This window comes from Trichosurus vulpecula, chromosome 1 (assembly GCF_011100635.1).
Source record: "Trichosurus vulpecula isolate mTriVul1 chromosome 1, mTriVul1.pri, whole genome shotgun sequence".
Classification (NCBI taxonomy): domain Eukaryota; kingdom Metazoa; phylum Chordata; class Mammalia; order Diprotodontia; family Phalangeridae; genus Trichosurus; species Trichosurus vulpecula.
This window is the reverse complement of record NC_050573.1, coordinates 184,573,708-184,599,399: the sequence shown is the minus strand read 5'-3', so window position 1 is coordinate 184,599,399 and position 25,692 is coordinate 184,573,708. Positions and strand designations below refer to the sequence as shown.

The window sequence follows — 25,692 nt, the reverse complement described above, 5'->3', positions numbered from 1 at the left end:
AGCTTGAGGATGCATGAAAGTGGGGATGGAAAACAGAAAGGCAGGCCCTGAATTAGAGTGAGCTCCAAAGACAAACAGTACTTCAACTGTTTCACTTATTGGAGCCCTGGTTAAGTGATTTATAGGGCCTTTCTGTCCTGCCCACAGGTCATCAGAATTTATAAAGGACCCTGTTAGTTGAAAAACAAAATTTCATAGTTGTATGTTGAAGAAAGCATAACTTCTCCCCATCCCCGGTATCTGCAGGTGTAAGGGAGCACAGCTGGTGAATTGCACCCAGGCAGCTCATCTGGAAGGGACCTAAAAGGACGTGGGATGCTAACTTTTTTTTTTTTGCATTTGGTGTAGGAAGGTTTTCTAAGTTCTTAATTGAACAGTTGACCTTATGGTGAGGCTGGTCAAAACTACAGCTAAATGTCATCTAAATGACTTTCTCAGCCTCTGAATTTGCATGTGAAGCAAGAGCACCCCTAGGCAAAACTGTGAAGTAGACTGTTTTTTTCTAGCGCCGAGGCTCTCCTTTATTCCTCCCCCATCCCACCTAGGACCTTCAAGCTCCTTCCATCTTCTTCCCTCATTAAAAGTTAATCTCAGGTAAGGACTTTATATGTAATATAATAACATGTATATGTAATATAATAATAAGATGTAGGAGCTGTATATCTTAGCCCCACCGAGAGACCTTACTATATTACCTCTGCTAGGACTTTTTTTTGCCTTACAAGGAGCTAGAAGCAGGAGCTCATTTTCAGGAGGTCTCTGTCTGTGTTTCTGCCGTGACTTTCTTTTTGCCAAAGGCAGAGTTTGCTAATAATTTCTTGATTTGCCACAATGTTAATTTTATCCTCCATGCTCCCATTAGAATGTAAACTCCTTGGTAATAGGGATTATTTCATTCTTTGTCTTTGTATCTCTAGCACTTAGCACAGTGCAGGCAACACTGTAGAAACTTAATAAGTGTTTGATTGGTTGATTTAAAAAAAATCTGAGGAACCCACAAAGGGATGTGCTATTATGGATCTGATTGTCACAAACAAGAGAGAGGAACTGATTGTTGGAGTGGGGTTTGTGATAGAGAAGGAAGAGGAAATTTGGGAATCGTCTGTCACACGTGCTGGATTTGGGGAGAACAGATTTCATTCAGAGAGGATAGACACGATCTCATGCATGAAAATTCTTTGAGGTGTCAGTCCAAGAAGGATGGGAAATTCTCAAAAATGAAAATCTGAAGTTAGTAGGAGAATTTTTTTAAGAAGGGATGAGGGAAGTTGTCTAAAGAAACTTCTATAAATGAACAGAATTCACCAAGCCACTTAACTTTTCAAATGTATAAAAGATGGAAGCAAAGGCAGCTAATGAAGGATGAATGTTAAAGCATGACATAATGTTGTAAAAAAGTATCGAGTGCTAATGGTGAGAATGCGCTGAGACTAGTGAGGAGAACTAAGGCTATAGCCAACAGGTGTTTTTGAGCTATGTCAGGGGAAAGAGAACGATTAAATGACAGAGAGAACCACTTTTTAGGGTGAATGAGACAATGATAACCAACAATGGAGAAGAAATAGAGCTACTGAACTTTTCCTTTCTTTCTTTTTTTTCTCTGCCAAAAGAATGATCTTTGTCCTGGAAGAGACAAAGTCAAACTGGCTAATAAGGACTTGATCCGTTGCCAAGATCACTAAAGAGATAATAAGAAAACGTGTAGTTGACCTTGATTAGTTTAAGTCTCTTGACTCATGAAATCACATCTTTTGACACAGAAAGAACTGGCAATTGTCACTTCTGAGCTGCTGTTAGCCAACTTTGAAAGACTGAGGAGAACTGGAGGGTTTAAAGAGGATTAGAAAAGGGCAAATATCTCAGTACTCAAAAAAGAGAAAAGAATGGATCCTGTATCCTAAAGGCCAATGAACTTTATTCCTATTCCTGGCAAAATTCTAGAATGTGTTATTAAAGGGATGGTTAGTGAACATCTAGAAAAGGAAGCAGTGGTCACAGCGAGACAGCACAACTTTGTTTTGAAGAGTTCATGCCACACTAACTTCATTTCCTTTTATGATAGGCTTACTAGAATGGTAAATCAGAGGAACGTTTTAGATATAGTTGTAGCAAAGGCATATTCTTATAGAAATATAAGGAGGTATGAGGTTGAGGAGGTATGAACTAGTTGAGAGTACAATTAGGTAGATTTAGAATTGGTTAGATGGCCATACCCAAAGAACTGGTTTGATATTCACTGGGAGGAAAGTCTTCCCTGAAGTACCCTAGAGATGTATTCCGGGACCTGTGTGCTATTTAACACTTTTGTCACTGACTTCCATAAGAATATAGATATTATGCTCATCAGAAAAGCAGATAATACAAGTTGGAGGGCTTTGCCTGATCAGCTGGATGACAAAGTCATTATTTTGATAAGCTAGAGCTTTGGATCAGTTCCATTGAGATTCAGTAAGGATAGACGAAAATTCTTACACTTGGAAATCAACTTATAAGATGGGGTATAGCTAGATAATAGTTTATCTGGAAAATATCTGGTGGTTTTAATGGACTGAAAACTCAGTTACAAATAAACAGTATAAAATTACACCCAGGAAAGCTAACACAGCCTTAGAATGCATTGTGAGAGGCATCATGTCCAATCAGGGAGGTGATAGGTCCATTGTATTCTCCCTGGTCATACTATACCTGGAGTGTGGTTTTCAATTCTGGACACCACATTTTAGGAAGGACCCTGGCATGTCCAGAAAGCAACAAGGTTGATGAAGAGCCCTGAGATGAAGCCATAAAAAGATGGAGTGGAGCAGCCACAGCCTTCATCCTAAAGAAGAGATGTCAGGGTGTTGTGTCCTAACAACCATTAAGTGTTTGAATGCTTGTGGTGGAGGAGATGGAGTAATTTCATTCTGTCTAGTCCCAGTGGCCAGAACTAGGAATACTGGGTAGAAATTGTATAGAGGCAAATTAGACCTGATATAAAGGAAAAAAATGTTCCCTGATATCTCCAAATAGAATGGGCTGCTTTAGGAGGGTGTGCGGTCCCCTTCGCTTTAGGCCTTCCAATGCAGGTTGCATGGCCACTTGATGAATGTGCTGTACTAGTTCTTGTCTGGGCATAGGCTGCTAGAGCCTTTTGACCTTGGAATTCTGAGAACTTTTACATTAAATCAATGAATCTCGAATTGTATAGTTTCAGGTATGCTCATACAGCTAGAACTAGAAGGGACCCTCAGAAGCCATTTAGTTTAATCCCTTTATTTTTCAAATGAGGAAACTGTGGGGCATGGAGGTTAAGTTACTTGCTCAAGGCAAAGGTCATAAACAGAAGAGGCAGGATTTGATCCCAGGTCCTCTGGCTGTTTACATTATACCACTCTGCTTTCGTTTGAAAAGGTCATATGATGGACAGAAGTGACTTCCCAGGCACCCCAGGTCTATATCAATGGACGCTTGCTTTGCCTAAACTAAGTGTCTGACCAGGGGCTGGTTTTGGATTTCAGTATCCTCCCTAGTTGCATATTCCTCATGTAAATTGAGGAACATGGCAATTTTATACCACCTTTATAACAGTATGCTCAGCTTTCCCATGGATGGTGAAGGGTTTGTCCTCTCAAAGTTTCCTCACATAATCATCCTGTTCATGTTACTTACTTATGCCACTGTATGTCTGTGTGTAAGCCTGTCACTGTATCTATAGCCTTCCCCCTCCCCCGGAATGGTTACTCAGTTCTAGAGTGGGGATTGTAGTAATCCTTCATTGAAATAAAATACCCACCCACTGTGTGTGTATGCCTATCGAGATGTCCCCCTTTGAACTCCAGAATAGCTTTCTGCTTCTGCTGCTCTGTGGGCCAGCCAGGTAGGTCAGAGCTAGCAAGAGATTATGTTGCAAAAGCACATCGTTTCCCCTGGACGGCCACCGGCTCTGCTAACTGCAGAGTCTGAAGTGCAATGGAAACACCCAGCAGGGCTGTGGAGTGTGGGTTGAACATGTAGGTTGAACACCTTGGAGACATCCGGCTCTGACGAAGTTCAGGTTCAGCTTTCCTCCTTCCCACCGATGAAGTTCCCTGACAAAGCCCGAAGGAATTTTCTTTCCACCAGAGGTGTTTATAACCTCTAATTTGCTTACCCCTCCTCGGTCCTTTGGCAGACTGCCACCAAGCAGAAAGGTGGGGCTCATCTCCCAGCTTGCCCATTGCACTGAATGCAAATAAGGCAGGGGACAGACTTCCTGACGAACGAGGGACAACCATTCCTTCCCGCACAGCTGCTCTGGATGTTTGCATGTTGGCCCCCCAGAAAGCCAATCAGGAAACAGAAAGGTGGTCACTGTTGCAGTAAGTAAATGAAAGAGATTGCTTAGATTCATTTGGGGGCAGCTGGCCCAGCTTGTCTGAGCAGCTCCTTGGAAGCGTATTAATTTAAACACTGAGAAGCTCCTTGTGCTGTCGGGGAGAATAGTCCTTAATGAAGATTCCTTTTTTATATCTGTTTTGAGTTTGGTAAGGGCACCCCTTTGGAAGAAAAGAATTCGACAAGTGCTCCTGTAGTATTTGATACAACCTCAGAAAGGTTTGCTTCATGCACTAAAACAGGTTCTGACCTCATTTCCCAGAGGAGTTATAAATGAAAAAAAAAAGGAGTACTAATTAGTGCCTCATTAAGTACTTATAGTGAAGTATGATAATTCTCCTGAAAAGATAATCTAGTCGATGAATAAAAGCCAGACTCACCTTTAAAATAGCACTAGAATACAAAGTCATTTTAAATCAAAGACTTCTTTTTTACATTGGTGAAAAATTACAATGTTTTAATGGGTCCTCTGCATAACAGCACAAAGGGATCTTTCAGAACATGCTGATGTTAGAAAAGTTATCTTATTTTGAAAGCTGTCTCATAGTCTGAGTTTCACCTGGATGGTTCCAGACACAATCCCCCTCTCCCCCTTCATGTTTTTAGGCGACAGCACCAAATACTTTAAAAACAAAATGCAGACACTTTGTTTATGTTCCTTATAGTAAACAAATTGAAGCCTGAGAGCTTCCTCTTTTGAGGGGGAAATGTTCCCTCTCATAGTTATTGTCTGGCTCCATTCCAGTGGGTTTACCAGACTGAAAAGGGAAAGTACCAGTGATGTGATTAAAGTGAGAGAGCCATATTGGAACTATGCTTAATTAAACAGTGTGAAAACCTAATAAGAGACTTACAGAAGCTGGGATATTAGCCTGAATCCTCAGATAACCAAATTATTAGGCACCCAAAAAACAGGCATTAAAAAGAGTCCTAGTGTAACAAGAAGAACGCTGTCTTTGGAGTCAGATCCTGGCTTTGCTGCTTATCACCTGTGAGACTATTGCTTCACACTCCCTCCCTTAAAATGATGACATTCTGGGATTTTATCTACTGAGGTGAGGAGGGGAACTCCTTCCTTACATCTGTGAAATAAAGGGGTTGCTACCTGCTTTGGCAGCACATACATTAAAAAAGGTGGGATAGGGAATTGGATGTGATGATTTCTAAGGGACCTTTTCGTTCCAAATCTTTTCTTTCCTATAGTCCTTTTGTGAACTTTTTCCAAAGGCAGGGTATCCCAGTTTGCAGGTTATCTAGCTTCTTTTCTCTTTGCTGTCAACCTGTGACTCTTCTCCCTTCCACCTCCCCCATAGGGAGAAGCATTTTATTTTTGTGCTCCCAGGAAGTGCCTAAGTAAACCATAGTCTGAAAGGCAGAGCTACTGCACGGTAGAAATCCCATAGGTGCAGAAGCCAAATAGAAGCTTATCCTGAGAAGTTCTTGGTTGAGGATTGTCCATTTTTACCCTCCCCCCTCCTTTTTAATTTTAATAATCATAAACTGACAATATTTTATTTTACACTAGAGCTTTATACCCTTTTGGCCCTTATTAAACCCTAATTCTGAGTTTTATGCTCTTTTGGCCCTCAGTAAACTCTAATTCTGATTCATACTCTATCAGATGGTAAAGTACCAAATGTTTTACATTGGAGGTAATCTTAGTCTGTTTTCAAACAAGTGGCTTTAAGTGCTACCATTGAGAATCTGGCTTGGGGAAGGAAAAGTTGGTCAGCAAGGGAATCATTTCCTTTGGCTCTTTCCAACATGTCTGGTGAAAGATTTGATGGGGAAGAAGATCAAAACCATTTGGTGAAGATGCGGGTATCTTTCACAAATAAACTCCAAGGATTGGCTAGAGCTTCATTGATAGAGTGGGTGGGGCCATTTCTTTACCAAGATCTTTTCAAAGGTGTGCTCTGCTTTGCCCTGGAATTGCCCTCCTTGTAGCTTAGCCTGACTATCGAGGCTGTCAGGATTAGAATTCTGTGCTCGTCTGTGTATTTCCTCTTTTTTCTGTTTGTTCCTCTCCATTTTTGCCAGTTCTGACACTCAGTTCTAGCAAATCAGGCCTATAATGGGCAGATGCACATTGAGACGCTTGGTGAACATGGACTTGCCCAAAGCCGAGAGTTTTATCTAGGAGAGGATGTCCATCAGCCTGGGGCTCTGACTCCACTCTCTAGTGGGATGAGGGGAAATACTACTCTTCTGTGCTCCCCTCAAAGCTAATTGTAATGAAGTGCCAGAGCAAAACAAAATCTGAAAGCTATAATTACTTATAAAATAAAAGTCACATTTGTGAAGAAGCCAAACAGAACTTTCTGTGAGATATTCATTGTTTGGAATTATCCCCATTTCTCTGTTTCTCTTTCTACTCTGTCCCTCTCTCACCCTTTCTCTATCTCCCTCTCCCTCTATCTCCTCCCCCTCTACCTTTTTTCTTTTCCTCCCAATCTCATCTGCAATCAAAAATTGGCTCTATGTTATTATGTACGATAATTTTGTACACTCTTTGTTGTTGTCATTCGGTTGTGTCCAATTGACTCCCCGTGATTCCATATGGAGTTTTCTTGGCAAATAAGCTAGAGTGGTTTGTCATTTCCTTCTCCTGTAGACTAATGCAAGTAGAGGTTAAGTGACCTGCCCAGGGTCACACAGCTAGTTAGTATTTGAGGCTGAATTTGAACTCACGTCTTCCTTACTCCAGGCCCAGAGCTCTATCCACTGAATCATCCAGCTGCCGCCTTTAAACACTCTTGTCGTTGTTCAGTTTTATCTGACTCTTTGTGACCCCATTTGGGATTTTCTTGGCAAAGATTCTAGAGTGGTTTGCCATTTCCTTCTCCAGCTCTTGGCTGTTAGTAAATGCTAAGTGCAAAAAAGTATCGTGCCCAAAAGTTGATAAAGCACCAATTACTTGGAATCAGGGGTAATCTTATTCTGGTTCATGGTCACTATGACTCTTACTCTAGAAAGATAAGAATTAGAGTCAGAAGACCTTAAGGTTTATCTATTCCAGTGAGACGTGCAAATGCCAGCATGATCCCCTCCCGCATAATTTTCTACATCTGAAAACTGAAATTTACAGAAGCTAAGTGACTCATCTAACATCACAAAGTTAATGGAGTCATTAAAGGAGCCAAAACTGGAACCCAGGTCTCCTTGGTATCAGACCATAACTTTTTTCCACCATACTTCATTACTTGGGATCAGTTTTTGGCATCATTGTCCCCAGGATAGCCAAGAATTATTGGACATCATAAATACTAAGTGGACTTTTTTAGATGCCTCAATGTTTTCCTCTCATTCTAGACTTTCTCTCCTCTTCTAGTGTTTTGTCCATTTCAAATCAAAAATAGGTTAAGAAAAGAGCTCCCTTATATTTACCATATGGCTGGTGGTGAGAATAATGGTGAGTATCCATATTCATACTCTAGGATGTAGGAAATGACTTTCTTTATTTACATTCATCACTTTGTGCCAGGTTTAAAGGTTTTTCTGTGTCATGTGAAATAAAAAAAACAGTAACAGCTTTAAGAGAAGAAAATGGATCTCTTGCCTCTTACAATGATTCATCTGTGAAAAAATGAAAAGGTAGCCCAGAGTTTGCCTTTGGCCAAACTCCTATGAGTAAGTCTTATCATAAAATAAGGAGTCCACCATCTTTTTGTAACGAGGAATTTTAATTTCTCTAAGGCTTTGCAATCAGAAGGGGATCGAAATAGGGTGGGGGCGATGATGATAGAGATATTCTCACAGAAAATCCTTAAGTAACTAAAGTTGGGGGACACTACTGTTAGCCCAAATACGTCTGAAAGAGAGATGGTAGAGGCATGGCTTAGGAGTGGCAGCCAGTTTCGGACTTTCAGGGAAGGCTTTGAAATCTACTGGTAGGAAGCAAATACACACTTATTTAGCTCCTACTGTATGCCAGGCAGTGTGCTAAATACTTTGCAAATATCTTATTTGGTCCTCACAACTACCTTTGGAAGTAAGTGCTATTATTATCTCCACTTTACAGTGGAGGAAACTGAGGCCCAGAGTCACACATTTGTTAAGATATGTAAGAAATTGAGCCTTTGGAAATGAATATTATAATAAAATGGAAAATATGAGTCATGCCATGGGTTCTGTAATTATTTAAATCACTGATGCTCTCTACTGGCAGATTAATTATCACTAAGATGCTGAGAAATATTGTCAGGGTAGAGGGAATTGTCCAAGGGATCTATGCTCATTTTTCATATGCCAGTGAGAATAATGCATATATACAAATATAGTTGGATACATATTATATCTTGAAATAGTGGTGTCATGAAGGAGGCAGCATAGGGGAGTAGCTGAGCATTGGACTAGGAGGCAGGAGAGCTGAGTTCTAGTCTTCATTTAGACATTACCTTCTTTGTGCTTCAGTTTACAGTTTCCTCTTCTGAAAAATAAGTGGGTTATGCTAAATGAAGGGAAGGAAACAAGCGCCTATTATGTGCCAAGCACTGGTGCTTTACACATAGGATATCATTTGATCTTCACAATAGCTCTGGAAAGTAGGTTCAAATCATTATCCCCATTTTACAGTTAAGAAAACTGAGAGAATCATATGGCCAATAAGTGTTGAGATTTGAACTCATGTCTTTCTGTCTCTAGGCCCAGCACTCTATCCACTGTACTGCCTAGTTGCTCCCTTCCAGCTTTAATATTTAATGGTTTTGTTAAACTAATGTGAAAAAATAAAAGGGGAACCCCACTTATCTGAAAGCAGATGTGTATAAATGCACGCGCGTGCACGCACACACACACACAGATGCATATAGTTAAATATATTTTTTGTCCTGAGAACACCCAGAGACCTGTCTGTAACTTGATGTTTTAGAAGGAAATCGTACAACATGATTGTTTTTTAAAAGCAATTTCAACATTTTTTTTATGTAGTGCTGACATCTGGAAGTGAAAATGCGGAGTTTCATGCCATTAAATAGAAATGCTTTTTTATTTTATTTATTGCTTTCTCTCACAATTGGCCATCACATCCCTAGTGCTGTAAGGCCTTGTGTACTATTGTTAAAACCGATCTAAATTTTTGCACAAGCATAAGTGTTATCGTGATGGAATTGTTGGTACATCTTTGTGGGGATTTTTTTGTTCAGGTTTAGAATTTTTCTTTGTAAACATTTCTGTAGTTTCTGTTTTTGTTTATTTGTTAATATGACTGAGTACCTGTAGTGTGAAGACCCTTGGATTTTCAGTATTTTATACTTTAAGCATATCTGATTTCCAGATGTGCATAATTCCTCTACTGATGCAAATCACAACTCCTCCGTACCTTAGGAGGTGGTCTCCACATAAAAATTGCTGTGGCAGAAAACATTTCACCTCTTGGTGGGCAAATTTCTGGTGATGAGCTTATCTGCTCTGAACTAGTCTGGTCTGTAGACACCAGACACCGGATATCATGCGTCTGGCCTCAAAGCCTTTCTAACTTATGAGGACTTAGGGGAATTTATGCTCTTCTGGCATTGACTCCTCGAACATGGGGCATCTTCATGTCTTGCCAGGAGGTATGAAAGGGGAATTTTGATGGAGACAAAATATATTACATTGCTAAATAAATGTGACTACTGGATAAGATCATGTTACAGTTTAAGGTCTGGTAATGATATAGCTTGTTTTCTCCTGTCATTCTACCAAATCCCTAAAAAAGAATATTAATGGACTAAATGAAAAATTTCTTACCTTGAGTTTTGTGATTGAGCAAGTAGGTACAGAGGAGTCCTGATAATAATAATGATGACAATTGCTGTTATTGTAAATAACAACTAGCATTATTTCATATAGCACTTTAAGATTTACAAAACCCTCTACATATAGGTCTTCTTTATACTTTATCTCCACCATTCTGTCAGGAAATTCTATTATAATCCCCATTTTATAGATAAGGAAGTTGAGGCAGAAGCTGAGAGTAGTTAAGCAGCCTTCCTGAGTTATATATCTAAGTCAGTATCTGAGGCAAGATTTTAACTTGGATCTTTTGGACTCTGTGTCCAATATTCTGACTAATATACCATTTTTGTTTGGTTTAATCATTATTCATGTCTGACTCTTCATGACCCCTTTTGGGGTTTTCTTGGCAAAGATACTGGAGCGGTTTGCTATTTGTTTCTCCAGCTCATATGATAGGTGAAGAAGTTGAGGGAAGCAGGGTTAAATCATTTATTTGCACAGGGTCACATAGCTAGTAAGTGTCTGAGGCCAGATTGGAACTCAGGTCCTCTTGATTCCAGGGCTGGTGCTCTGTCCACTGTCTCCCGATAAACCACATAGAATATTAAATATGGATAGATACATACATATATAAGTTCTGCCTGCCTCAGTTTCCTTATCTGTAAAAAGAGGATAATAATAGCACCTATTTTCCAAGGCTGTACTGAAGACAAAACGAGAAATCTATGAAGTGATTTTTCCAGCCTTAAAGTGCTATATAAATGTGAGCCATTTGATATGTGGACCACATATAGAAAATGTTTAAATTAATTCATAAAGTTTTATGGAATTTTAATTAGACAAATGACTGAGTGACATTTATAGAGTTGCATTATTATGCCCAGCAATCACTGGTAACTGATGAATATCGACCTCTGTTCTGTTTGTCTGGCAACAAAAACAATATATGGCAAAATTTTATAATTATTTGTGCTAAAAGCTCATGTAACTTGAATTATAATAACTCGTTTCTGGCATTCGGATTTTGGCAGGAAGATTTTGCAGTCAATACTTCTTCATTACTGATACTTTTCTTCCTTCACAGGTTTTGTTAATTCCTGAAACAAGGATTTGGCCTCTGGTTTTAGCAGGATAGAATTTAACCTTGTCTCAAGCCTGGTGGTTGCCACTCCAACATTTATTTCTGTTCTTTGCTGTTGTTCATTCTGGGTCAACTCTTAGTGACCTCATTGGGGGTCTTCTTGGCAAAGATACTGGAGTGGTTTGCCATTTCCTCTCCAGCTTATTTTAGATATGAGGAAACTGAGGCCAACAGGGTTGAGTGACTTGCCCAGGGTCACACAGCTAGGACGTATTTGAGGTTGGATTTAAATTCCAGTCTTCCTGACTCCAGGCCCAGGATTCTATCCACTGTACCACCTAGCTGCCCACATTAATTAAATCTTTTAAAAAGTTTGTTATATGGAATTATTTTATTTAAAGCATTATTTTTAAGAGTCTTCTTGATCTAGTGACTTATAATTCTTCTCCAGAGGTCAGGAATCTCATTTACATCAAGTGTGGAGACTCCTGCCTCTGATAGGGGTCTCAGCTTGAGCCTACAGCTTAGTAGATGGTTTTGGAGAGTTGCAATATCTGAAAGGTTCACCATCCTATAGCAAATGTGGTCATGAGCCTCCCTGAACTTCTCTGTGCTGGGCTTTAAATGACAGGCATATAGGCTTTCCAATTTGGTGAAAGCTATAAGAGCTTTCTTCCTTTGGAATATCCTCTGAGAAACTGGGATCACCTTCATACTCTGTTGAGAGGGAAAGAGAAAGATGGGGGGAGGGAGAGAGACAGAGAGAGAGAGAGTCAGAGTCCAGCTAAAACCTGGAAGCTAAGTGTATTGATTTCTTTTTTTAGCTTTGTAATTCCCTTTTTTCTTTTGTCGTATTTTACAGACTTGGGCAGTCAATATTTATTGAATTTCCCTTCTGCCACTGCTTTCTACTCAAGCAGCATCTGCCTGAAAAAGACCTTCCAGGGAAAAAAAATTCACTGGTGATGCTCCCATCCCCTTCATCGTGATGAAAGCACATGGTACAGGTAACCCCCACCCCCACCCCAGCTCTTCTCCAGCTCTAGGGTACATTGCTATTTTGTTGTGATGACTTTAGTGTGCTAAAGTAAAAACTTCCAGACACAGTATGTGGATATCAAACATGGCTGGTAAAAACCAAATGGAACTGATTCTGAGTGGTTAGATAGGAATATGGCTGACAAGTCAGAGAAACAAAAGATTTTTTTTCTTCTTTTCTCAGCACTGCCTAATGTCTGTTAGGGATGGGTGGAAAATAAAGCCTATTAATAAAGAGCATCAGTATTTGTTTATGTAACAGCATAGTTTTGAAGTCTTTAGGCAATGGCAGTTTATGAGACCTGTAAGGTAAGACAGTAGCAATGCAAACAAATTTGTGATTGATCCTCAGAATCTCCTGTATCTACAATTCTGTCCCTTCTCATTTCTGCTTAATAGAATCCTTCCTTCAAAGTGTAGTTTAGATCTCGGAGGTGTTTCCTAATCCACCCCTCACTGCAGTTGTTAAGGTTTTGTTTGGGATTATTTTGTATCACTTTATATATAGTTTGTATTTCATAATCTGTGTAGACATTTATTTCTCCAGTAGAATAGAAGGTCTTTGAGAGCAAAGATTGTTTCATTTTTCTCTTTTCTCTTTCATTAGCTCATTGTTGGTGCTCAGTAAATGTTTGCCCAATAGAATGGAACCTTTGGTGTATTTCAAATAGAAATGGAAACAGACTCTTCATTTGGCATATTCTTGATTTATTTTCTAGGGTTTCTTTCAGGACTTTCAGAGACTGTGTCTTGACTAGGTCTGCTGTCTATTATTTTCAACACTGTGCCCTTTAAAGCACCCAGATGGATAAATGATGGAGTTATTGATCTAGTTACTGTGGTCAACCTTTGAGAAACTAATCTTTGTACAATTTCCAGTCTAATGACAATTCAGACTTGACCAAGAACTCTGGCTATCATTTCAACATTCTTCATGCTGATTTCTTACTACCCAAATAAACAAACAGAACAAACACAGAAAATTAAATGAATATATTACTTTAAGTCTGAAAATGGAGGAAAAAAAGTTGAGGCTGTCCTAGAGTCATTTACTTTTCCATTTTTTCCTATGCTTGCTGTGAATTGTTGAGTTTGGAGGCACACTTACTAATTAAAGTCAATACAGAAACATGAGGAAGAGGCAAACATTCCTAAGTATAAAGCTAAAGTTCTAAGATCACAAGTGATCAGCCAATCAGGAAGCATTTATTAGGCATTTAACTATGTGCCAGGTATGTGGTAGGAACTTGGGATCCAAAGAAAGGCAAAAACTCTCCCTGCCTTCAAGGAGCTCACAATCCTTACAATGGGGGAGACAGCATTCAGATAACTATGTGCAAACAGGACATAGACAGGATAATTGTCTTCCTTTGTATCTCTGAATTCTTCAAAATATTATTCTTTTTTTTGGCCTGTACTTCTTTCATTGGTCTACAAAACTCCCTTTCCCAATGCAGATCAGCATCTGTTCCTTAATTTATCAGTCCTGGACTTCTCCCTGGCACACTAAGAAGGCTATGCGACTTGTCCAGGGTCACACAGCCAAGGTGTCAGAGTCCAGACACTTTCTGATTCCAAAGCCTGACCTTATACTTATTCTGCACAGTTGTATCTGACTCTTTTCTTACAATACGATAATGGTTGTTCCTTAGCTTTCTCTCCTGACCCTGCTAAGGTAGTATTAATTGCAGGGATGTTGCAAGTGTCCTGACTGACACTTGTGGAGCGAAGCAGCGCCTGGGGTGCAACTGACAAGCATGAGGTTAAAATGAAACACCTCACTTTGACTTTGGGGGAGGGGAGAGAGAGAGACAGAGACAGAGAGACACAGACACAGACACAGAGTGAGAGAGTTGGCTGCTCTTAGACTGGCCCATTGGATGGAGAAAAGTAAAGAGAATCTTAGGTAGGATAGGGTTAGGCCTTGAGTGCTGCTCTGATACCTGCCTAGAATAGTTCTTTACAAAGGCAGTATTTGAGAGGAATTAATGTGTGGTGAAAAGAACATTTACTTTGGAGTCAGAGGACCTGGGTTCAAATGCCTCATCTCATTTTCCTCGTCTATGCAATGAGCGAGTTGGATTTGATAATGCCTGAAGCCCCTTTTGCCAAATAACTCTATGATCCTATGAGGAAAAGAGGGGGGAGGAAGAAAGGGCATAGCTGCAGAGAGCTGGTGAAGTGAATAATGAGAGGTGCAGAGTATCATAAATAGCATCATAGAGCTGTTGAATGTCATGCACAGAAGAAGAATCCTTCAAGATTCTTTAATCCAGTCCCATCATTTTACTGATGAGAAAACTAAGAACCTGTGACATGATTGAACTATCTCAAGATTAATGGTCACAATTTGCCTCAAATTTAGAATATTATATTTATAATTGTTGTGGGTAAATCCTCTAAACACTAGTGGGTGTTTTAATATTTGTTTGACAGTGCTATTTCCTCCTTATTTGCACATTTGTTAACTAAATAAGCTTCCGGTGATATCCTAGTATCCAGAGATTATCTCATGTGTCTCTCAATATACCTAAATTACAGCTTAAGTTTGGGGGAGAAACAGAGCCTACTTCTGCAGCTTATATGTTATATTTGTCATTTAACCTCCCATTTTTTCAGGCTGTCTGTCCCCCTTTCTCATCTCTGCCACTCAAAATCCAGAATTTTATTCAAAACTCAGCTTAAATGCTACCTTCTCCATGAGGATTCCTGTTCCCCACAGCTATGGGAGCTTCCTCCCTTGAAATTCCCTTGTATTTATGGTGTATTTATTTTGAATATAATTATATTTACATGTTTTCATACCCTGTAAAATGTAAACTCTTTCAAGGTAGGGATCTTTTCTTCTTGTCTGGCCCTAAATGCTTAGCACAGTGCCTGGCACATAGTAGGTATTTAAGAAAAATTCGATTGCTTGATTGATTGAGGTCAGTCTGGTCCATAAATCTGTGAAGGAGTGTGCTCCTTGGATTTATGAAGCTACTGCCTGAACTCAGTATGCAGTATTGGACCAATTCTTTGAATGGGCGATCCTTTGTCTCCTATAAGGCAAATCACGCCACCACTTAAGATTGCCAGTGAACATTCTGTGTTAGTCTCTGATTTAGAATCTCTTTTAGCTGTGTAAATACCCAATTGAAAATTGAAAAGGCAGTCAGCTGGGTATTTGGAATCATGGACATCAACCACTAAATCCAGTAGTCTTCATTTCGACCATTCTTGTCTCCAGTGCTGAGCTGGCTTCCTTGTAGGAGAGACTGTGGAAGAGAACATGGAGGAGACTCTTATAGAGTCCTTTTGCATTCACGGAATTCATCATTCTCCTTCCTACCTACACATATAAAGGGAAAGCTGTGTAAGCCTCATTCATTCATTAATTCATTCATTTAATTGACAAGTTCTTGCTGTGCTGTTGAACACTCTACTAGGTATAAGGAAGGGAGAGGATATAGAATTTTAGATAAGACACAGTCCCATCCCAACCTAAACCAGGAGCTGACAAACTCTTGCTTTAGGACCAAAAAAGCGTTCTTAGCTAGTGGCTCCTACAAAAAAACAGGTAAGGTTCTGGATTTAGTTCTAGGTTTATAGCTTGCTGACCCCTGGTCTTACCTAATGGAGTTAGATCATATTTTGGTTGTTGAAAAATGAGAGAAAATGATTAAATGGTTATCTGGCATCATGATGGCAAGTACAGTAAGAAAAGTTCATATGGCATTTTAATATTTATAAAATGCTTTCTGCACAACAACCCTGTGAAGGAGGTATTATTGCAAGCATTTTTAAACTCATTTTTACAGATGGGAAAACTGAGGATCAGATTGCTTAAATGCAGAGATCACAGATTCAGATCTTGAAGAGGTCTTTGAAGTCACTTCATCCAAATGCCAGCAAAAATTTGCCTAGGTCATACACAACTAGGAAGTGTCAGTTAGGTTTTGAACCTGTGTTTCCTGAGTACAAGTGCAACGTTCTTGTTAGCCACAATGTTGCCTGTACTCAGATGTTTTAATTGAGGAATTTTTCCCTTAATGAAGTCAGTCAAGGGGCTCAGGATAGGGACTAGATCTAAAATTAAAGAGGAAACTCTCTGTATAGAGGCAGCTGGTGGCACAGTAGATAGAATGGTGGGCCTAGAGTAAGGAAGACATCAGTTCAAATCTGGCCTCAGACACTTACTGGCTATGTAACCCTGACCAAGTCACCCAATATCTCTGCTTCAGTTTTTTCACCTGGAAAATCTGGATAATAATAGCACCTACTTTACAGGGTTCTTGTTTAGATCAAATGAGATAAAATATTTAACACAGTGCCTGGCATGTAGTGGGTGCTATGTAAATACTCATTCTCATATCTTCTCCCATATCAGTAATGATTGAAATTCTTTTTGCAGCTTACAGCCTTAATTGCCTGAACACTGAAAGGTTTAGTAACTTGTCTAGAGTCATACAGCCATTATGGGTCAGAGGCAGCACTTGAACCCAGGTCTTCTGGGCCCTGAGGCTAGTAGCTCTCAAACCACAGTATGTCACACTGCTTTGCAAAGTCAGTCAAACCAGTTCTAAATACAGAAGCTTCCTTAGCTTTGGCCTAAGGTTCAGCTTGAAGTGAAAACAACCGCATTTTTTTCTTTGCATTAAAACATTAACATTTTGATTCTTAATTTAAAAGCTATATGTCTTCATTATTCCTTCTAAGCAGAATTCTGTGACTTTCTAAGTCACAAATGATTCTTTTTCTCTAGGATTGTTATATGAATAGAAGATCAAAAGCACTTTTTTATGCTTAAATTCCATTTATGTCTTTTATGTTACTATGGAGAAAATATATTTTGGACCCATTTTTTCTTCTGACTCTAGGAACTCTCTCTTGTTCCTGTCTCTCACCACTTTTCTCTCCTTACCTTTCTCCTGTTCACTCACTCCCTTATATAGTTTGGGGACACCTTCCAAGTTATCACACCATCTCAGTGTTAGAATGGACCTCCGTCACCAGCCAGACTTGCCTTTCCAACAACATGGGTGATACCTTGCTTCAAGGTCTCCAGTGAGGGGAAGATCCATCTGCCTTCCAAGGAAGTCTTTTCCACTCTGGTACAAATAATTGTTACAAAGATTTTCCTTCCAAAGCTGTATTTGCCTTTATGTAACTTGCCAGCCATTGCTTCACAATCTATCTTTTGGGGTTAGGCAAGATAAGTCAGATCATCCTTATACATCATAGCCTCAAATACTAGACTTTGCCTAGAACTTTCCTTTTCTTGGCTAAAGTTCCTCATTTCCTTCACATGGCATAATTTTGAGGCCCTCACCATTTTGATTGCCTCTCTTTGGACACTCTCCAACGTATCCTTGTCTTTCCTATGTGAGGTGCCAGAACTGAATACAACACCACAGGTATGGTCCAGCTGGGCCAGAGTGCATTGAAACAATCATCTCCCTAGGCCTGGACACTATGACTCTATTTACATAGCCTAATTTTGTGTTGAGTTTCTTGGCTTTCATATCTAGGCATTTTGGTGTCTGGGTTGATTTGCATTATGAATTCATATTAAACTTGTAATCCACTAAAAACTCCGATCAACATTCAGGCCATTTTCCCCATAGGTGGAGGGGGCATGGAACCGTGTTTTGTACCATTTGACAAATCTGTTTCTCTGGCAAAATGAAATTTTTGTATTTGAAAACACTTGAATATATGACGCTTTCCATGAAGCCACAACCTTTATAAAAACTGTCTTGAAATGTATTTGAGTTTTAAAATAATTTGCCAGCTTAGGTATAAACCATTTTGCTTCTGAAGGTTTTGTACAAGCCATAATTGGCCTCTTCACCAATGCACACAGAGTCACAAAAACTCATATAGGATAATGTAGAACATTTTGTCTCTGACACAGTAAAACATTATTGAAACATGGTTTCTAAAGCAACTTTGCTGGCTTTCTGCATTGCCCTTAATAGGCAGAGAATTTCAGTGATTTTTTTTCTCCTCGGATCCAATAATGCTGTTTTATGTGTTGACAAACCTCATTGTTCAGAGCAAAGGGCGTTGAGCACAGACTGAAAGGTAACTTGTCCATATGGCAATTCCTATACTTGATGCTGATTTCCAAAATCGTGCATGTCTTACAACAGAATCTTAGGGCTGGAAGTGATATTAGAGGTGTTCAAGGCCAGCCTTGCCCCCAGTGGAGAAATTCCTTACACAGTACCATTCCCACATCTTTTCAAGCCCCCTCTGGTACTACTGCTCTTCACTGTGTTAGTGATCTTGCCTCATACTCTACCAAGATAAACTGTTGTTGTCGTGATTGTTGTTCAGCCATTTTAGTCCAAGAGCTTCTTCCCCAGTCCTTCTTATCTCACATCACTCAGACATCTTCCTCTATCTCTTCACTCTAGTCTCAGATGAAAGAGTGAGCCATTCTTCAATTTGCCAGAGCAGTCTCTGGACATGTACTCGTAATCCCATTCCCTTCCATCTTTTCCACCAGATTGCCCCATCCTTCTTCTCTACTCCCTCTTTTGCTTCAGTCTTTCCTTATTTCCTGGTTCTTTCCCTGCTGCCTACAAACAACCTTGGGACTATCTTCCATTGACTCTCTATTTATTTTGTATGTGCTTAGTTCATTATATTTTCTCCCTCTTTAGGATGTGAGCTTCCCAATGGGAGGGGCTGTTTTGCCCTTTCTTTGTCTCTCCAGTGCTCAGAACTGGATTTGGCACACGGTAAGTGTTTACTAAACATGCGTTGGTTGATTGATTGATTGATTGGCATGTGGCCATCCGACTTTTACTTCATCATTTACTTTTCTCATTGTTGAAATAAGGTATCAGTCATCCATTTTTTGATGTAGTCATTGTTAGTGTATGCTCGCTCCAGAAATAACATAAAGGGCTTGTGGTTTGGGGGCTCAAACTCTTGGATCTAAGTCATCAAGAAACAATAGACTTATGCCCCTGTAGGTGAGCTGGTGCTCCAAAAAACTGAACTGGTGAATATATGTACTCACTGAGCTTTCCAGTAAGATTAATCAAGGCAGTACCTGTTGCCTGTGGTCTGAACAAATTTCATTGCTGCTAATGATATTCTGCAAATTGCCCCTCCTCCCCCACTCAATCCCAACAATTATGTCCCTGCCAAGAAACATTTGCTCTTCAATTTTCTCCCCTCTTTCCATTGCTTCTCCTTTACTTGGGCTCTTAATAAGCTGCAATGACACCATGCTTCTAGGTCGAAACTTTAATCTGCCAGTACAACATAATAGAGTATCAATTACTGCGAATCTTCTATGTGCCTTTTTGGAATGTCCAAATACTTGATGGTATTGGGCCAGGGTTCTTACTCTGTGATCTGTTCACTTTTTAAAAAAAAAAACTTTTTTATGAATGTATTTGATTATAATTTATTTCTGTATATTTTATATATTTTATTCAATCCTGTCATTTTATGCGTTTAAAGGCATTATTTTGAGAAGGGGTCCATAGACTTTATCAGGTTGTCAAAGGGGCCCTTGATGCAAGAACTCCTGGCACAGTGAGAAGAAGTGGTCTTGCAAGTAGGACACTCGGGTCCTATCCCTGCTTTTGCCACTAACTGGTCTGGTGATTTTATACAAGTCATTAACCCTCCCTGAGTCACTGTTTTCTTATCTATAAAAGCAATAATAAATAATAGCTAGCATTTGTATGGTGTTTTAGGTTTGCAAAGCGCTTTACAAATGTGATAAATATAATTTTATCGCTGCAACAACCCTCTGTGCATTCACACAGCATTCCTCAGTAGCACCTTCCCATTGCAAAAGGATCAATAGTAACAAAGGTACGTGCTATAGTTACCCTTATTTTATGGGTGGGAAAGCTGAGTCAGACAGAAGTTGAGTGAGTTGTAAAGGGTCACACAGCTATTGAGTATACGAGGTAAAATGAACTCAAATCTTCCTGACTCCAGGTCTGGCATTCTAACCACTGTGCCACCTAACTGCCTCTAAGTATTTACTAAGCACCCACCATCTGCCAAGAACCATGCCAATTGCTAGGAAAACAAGGACCAAGAAAGGAACAGTACCTACTTCAAAGGAGCTTACATCCAAATGGTGAGATGAAAAGTCAACATAAAAATAGCGTGAATAAATACAAATATGCAGATAGTCGTTAAATACAAGGTAATTACATACAAGCTTGGCAGAGAGGGCACTAGAGGTTGGGAGAGTCAGGAAAGACTTCAGGCAGAAGATAGATCTTTGAGCTGTATCCTAAATGAATGGGGGCCTGAGTGGGAAGGGAGAGAGAAACTTTATGAGGTAGAGATAAAGAGAGAGTACATTGCAGGCATATGGGAAGATCAGTGCAATAGGGATGAGTGGAGTGTCATTTGTAAAGAACAGAGAGATGGCCAGTTTGGATGGTACAGTGGGAGAAAAGGTAGAGAGGAAGGGTAATAAGGGAGGAAAGATCGGTTGGAATCCAGTTGTCCAGGGCTTTAAAAGATGCTAATTTGTTTCGGCTCGAAGAAATTTTTATATGTTTACTTCCAAGGCTACTTGGAGCTCTGAAAAAAAAAATTCTATGTCTTCTGTAACTCTGTTCCTTAATGTTTCAAGGTCCTTGCTGAATATTGTTTACACAACCTCTCAGTGCATTTTAGTTTCTCAGTTGTTTTTTTTCTTCTTCTTTGTTCCTTTCCTTCTGCATGCTCAGGTGGAGCTAATGACCAGCTTCTCCCAGGATGATGATATAAATACTCCTTTCAATTGCAAATCCTCCTCTCCCCACGTACTTGAGACTGTAAACTGATACACAAACCATACAGAGGGATCTTCACTTCCCTTGCCACTGAAATCCATCCATCTCTGGAGTAAATTTGGCAGTTGTTTAATAGCCAAGCTGCAATACTCATTTTGACAGTTTAGGGAAAGGAGTGAAACAGAAATAGCAGTTTCCAAAATAAATCCAATTAAAACAGAAGGGAGAGTTAAGTTAGGGAGAAGATGGTGTACCCCCAAGTCGGCTTCTCTCTTCTCTGTTTAAATTAGGTAGATTTCAGCTTCAGAAGCTTTAATGGAATCCTTTTGCAATGGGAAGGCACTGCTGACGCAGGCTGCGGGGATGCACAGAAGGCAATTTGACCTCCGGTCAGGAATCTCTCACATACACCAAAATATTCAGGCTCGTCTAGGATCCCGTAGTGCCATAGCTTTTGTTTCCTCTGTATCTTTTCTGTGTGCTAATTATCAGGTTTTGTGTGCATATAAATAGCTCCTATTTTTATAACCAGCCTCCTCCCCTTGCCCAATGCATACAATATTGTCACCACTGAGTATTTTAGGACATCAGAATTCACTAACATAGAGGTTGTGGGTAAGTTTCACAATTGTAGGAGGGCATCATTCGAATTTGGTTCAGTGAGGGAGAAATAGAGTAGAATGGAGAGTCCTTCTGTTTATATGTTTGGGGATTCTGGGGATCAGCTGTAAAAGGAAAGGAGAAATTGGGGGAATTTTGGGAAAGGAAGATCATGAAAAAGTACCTGGCAAGTTGAATGGAGCCAGGGTAAAAATTTAGACTTCTGCTGGAATGTGACCAAAGTGCTAGAATTATGGTACAATTTAGAAAAAAAAAACAGAACTAGTCAAGGGTGAAACTAAAAAGATTTTAGCACAGATCACGGGAGTCTTAAAAACCGAAGGAAAGCTCCAGCTTTATAGTAAACACCAAAACACAGATCTAAAAAAATCATTTTATTAATAGCATAGGAAGTAATTATGAGGCCCTGTTTGAAAGTCTATGACTACTGCTCCCTATATTAAAATGAAGATTTTACGGAAGAATGAATGCTAAGGAGAATAGCAGATGAGGGAGGAATATTGTTTTTTTAGATTGGAGAACTTTAAGAGGAATCTGGAGATTGTAAGGTAAAGGCAGAATTAGGAAGGTAATATGTATAAATCTGCTTTTGATTCCATTGTGAAATGGAATCAGAATAGATTCAAAGTAGAATCAAGGAAGGAAGAAGGTATGCAGTTTTAAAAATATCTTCAAGGTCCATTAATGTTAAGAATAGACCATTAGTAACAGTAATAGAAATCACCAAAGTAAACTTTACCTTAAGGCAGGATCTAAATGCAGAGAACAATCTCTATGCAGAGAACAACTATTAAACATGGCCGCAAAATCAACATATATTTCTGTATACGTTGCTTTTTGTCTTGAATTTTTATTCCTAAGATGCAAAAAAAAAATTATTCTGTTGAGTTTTGTAACACAGTGTTCTGTATGTAGTACCCACTCCTACTGAAATAGAAACCAAATTATTTGATAGTGAACACTGCATCTGTATAAGTCTTGAATTACAAGATGAAAGCAAGTAGAAGAAAGGCAGTTGATTCAATTTTTACTTATGATATCATCTGGCTTAATTGAATAATCCTCATTTAAAGAGGTCTGAACAGGAAAGGGTGGGGGTACTGTGAATTATGAACAAGAATTAAATTGAGTAGGATGCTGATAGATATAAAAATTGAAATGGAGAAGGTACAGCCCTGTAGATCTTTAGAAAAAAAAAAGTGTGGGCTTGCAGGCTGAGGTTCTCTTTTATGCATCAGCCCATCTGTCTCGTTAGTTTCTGTCTCTTAATCACAGACTCCATGAAGTGTCTACTTGTCTTTTTTTAGCTTTTTATCTTGATCTCACACAAAAGTTAAGGGAAGGAAATCAGTTCAGTTGGATTATATACTGTGTGTGTATGCACGTGCATGCCAGAGAAGGGAAACTAATGTTAGGAGTATGTAATCATATCCATATGCTGGTGCTTGCATATATGTTCAAGGGTGTTTATAGGTACAAATGTTGAGAGTCAGCTGTGAGGGAACTCTACTTTTGAGTCACACACTAGGTTCCGATTCTGTCCCTTCCACTTATCACTTATGTGACCTTGGGTAAGTCACAACTCCTCTGGACCAAAATTGTCACCTCTGTAGAATGAGAGATTTGGATTAGAGGAGCTCCAAGGTCCCTTTCAGCTCTAAATCTGTGATTCCCCACAAGTCTGTGATACACTGCATAGGTGCATCTAATGAATGCATTTGCAGTGAGGCAAAGATTCAGGCCGACATTCATTAGGAATTAGCCATGTGAAGCAGAGAAAGCAAATGCTTTCAGCATTTACTATCATAAAGTACATGATGATGTAACATGCTGCCTCTGTGTATGTGCAGGAGAGTTTGCTTATTCATCATTTAGAACAATAGTGGGAGTTAATATTTAACAGATTTAAACGTCAATAAAAGCCTGGGAGTACAAATTCTCTATTGTGAGTAAGGTACTGTACTTTATTCAGATGCGTCTCTGCTTGCTTGGAATGCAAAATGCTTCGAATAAAGAATGGTGCAGAAAATTTATGGCAGAAAATATGGCCCATCATTCAGGATGTTATCATTTAGGATATTTGTGGGATTGAACTATTTGCCTGTAGAAGAGCACAGCTTTGTTTGCAAATTAGAGTAGAACTATGTTGAAATGGAATCAAGGAAGAAGCTCAGTGATTTCCTTTCTGATTGAGAATACCTCTTATTTCCTCTTCATCATTCCCCGTGAAGGAAGAAGAACTATGGAGTTTGGATTTGAAAACTGGATTAAAACAAATGACTTTTGAGGGTGGTTTTTTTAAATTGTTGTTAGCTGTTTCCTGCTTTTCTGTTAAGCCATATAGACATTGAAGGCTGTCAGTATTTAGAGTATTCATTCATTCCAAAAAGCTAATAAATTAATATTTGGCTTGTTTAAAATGCTTAGGATTGGTGCAGGAATTGTCCATTGGGTCATCAGTAATACTTGGGCTCCATTTCTTTGAGGCAAATGAAGTATAGTATAGAGAAAAGGGGCTGTAGTTTGTGGTCAGGGGAATCTGAGTTTGGATCTTGGCTTCACCACTTATTACCCTGCATGACCTTGGCCAATTAATTTTACTTCTCTGGGCCTTAGTTTCTTTATCTGTAAAACGAGAGAGTTGTTCGGCTTGATGGGATTAAATTCCTTCCAGTTCTAAATCTATGATCTCATGAAACGTATGATATTACCAGACTTCAGATTTCTTGTTTGCCCTGTTATGTGGGGAGTGACTAGAGGACCAGTCTTAAAGTCAGGAAGACCTGGGTTTAAGTCTTGATTCTTATACATACCAGCATTGTGATCCTGGGTAAGTTACTCGACTTCTCAGTGGCCCCCAGGCAACTCTAAGATGATAGGTTTCAGAGAAGGTACTGTTCTGCATCTGTGGATAGAATTTTCATATGGGAAGTTTCCTAAACTAATGAAATTAGAGATCTGGACCAATTTAAAAAATATATACTTATCTCTACTACTAGCAAGGCAGATTCATGAGACCTGGGCTTTTGTCATGGCTCTCGCCTTACACAATGGAGGACCTTCTCTGGAGCTTTTGCAGTAGATAACTAGCACCAGTTCTCTAGGGCTAGGTTGATGGGTATTTGGGGACAGGATGAAGTGACTGGAGAAGAAGAGCAGAGCAAGCTGGGGGGAAACTCAGAATAGAACTAGACTACATAACACCAACTAAGCAGTGACTTCGAGAACTCATAGCACTTGAGAGTGCTTGTATGAGCGAAATGGCCTTAATTGAGCCCAAGCTTAGTGCTAATTCATGCTGCCTACTTCTACAATGGCTCGCCACTACTTTAGACAGAAACTACCCTAGAAGAAATAAATAATATTTCCATTTCCTATGTAACAGACTCTTAATTGCCAAAAGCTTGACAATATGTGCTGTCTCTTGTTTGAGGCAGCACAGTGTGGCACAATCATCTGTAAGATATAGGGGATGGACTAGAGGATCTTTAAGGCACCTTCTAGTTCTGAAACCTATGAGTTTATGAGCTAAGCCTGAATGGAAATTTAGAAAAACAGTCTGTAATTTTGGGATGTTTACTTAGTTACCAACTCAATATTTATTTCCCCTACTTATTTAAAGCTTATTATGTGGCCTAATCTGATTCATGTAACTATCATTTACAACATCAGCATAATTCCTGTGTGGTTCTGCAAAGACTAGTGGAACTGGGTTCAAATGTAGCCTTGACATTTATTGGTTCTGTGACTCTGGGCAAGCTGACTTATTTGATCCTGAGATTAATTGTCCGTGAAATGAAAATAATAATACTTGTATTCCCAATCTCACGAGGTTATTGTTGGGGAAAAAAGGGAAATCTTAAATGCTATTTAGATGAGTTGATACAATTGATAGCTACATTGTTTCAGCAAGCATTTATAGAAGTACTATGGGGAAAGTGAGAGAAGCCATAGAGGTATGAAAGGTGGACCTTGCTCTAGAGAGTCTTATAGCTTAGTTAGGGAAAGAAGGTGGACACATATAAACAAGACAATATGTAATCAAGAGCTGAATGGAGTAATGTACCCTATAAGTGGAACAGTTCAGAGAAGGAAGAGTTGAGCTTAGAATTATAGTTCCTTGAGTGCAGAGATTTT

General features: G+C 39.4%; 1 protein-coding gene across 5 annotated transcripts in view; it reads left to right on the top strand.

The window, feature by feature from the left end:
• Window positions 1-25,692, top strand: part of ATXN1 (ataxin 1) — a 528,710-nt gene that overhangs the window by 176,282 nt on the left and 326,736 nt on the right. For 4 of the 5 annotated variants that reach the window (XM_036759715.1, XM_036759708.1, XM_036759682.1 and 1 more), the window contains one exon: window positions 12,015-12,159. The gene's annotated coding sequence lies outside the window, so the exon portion shown is untranslated. The remainder of the gene's footprint in view (window positions 1-12,014; window positions 12,160-25,692) is intronic. The other variant, XM_036759701.1, reaches the window with a different exon arrangement.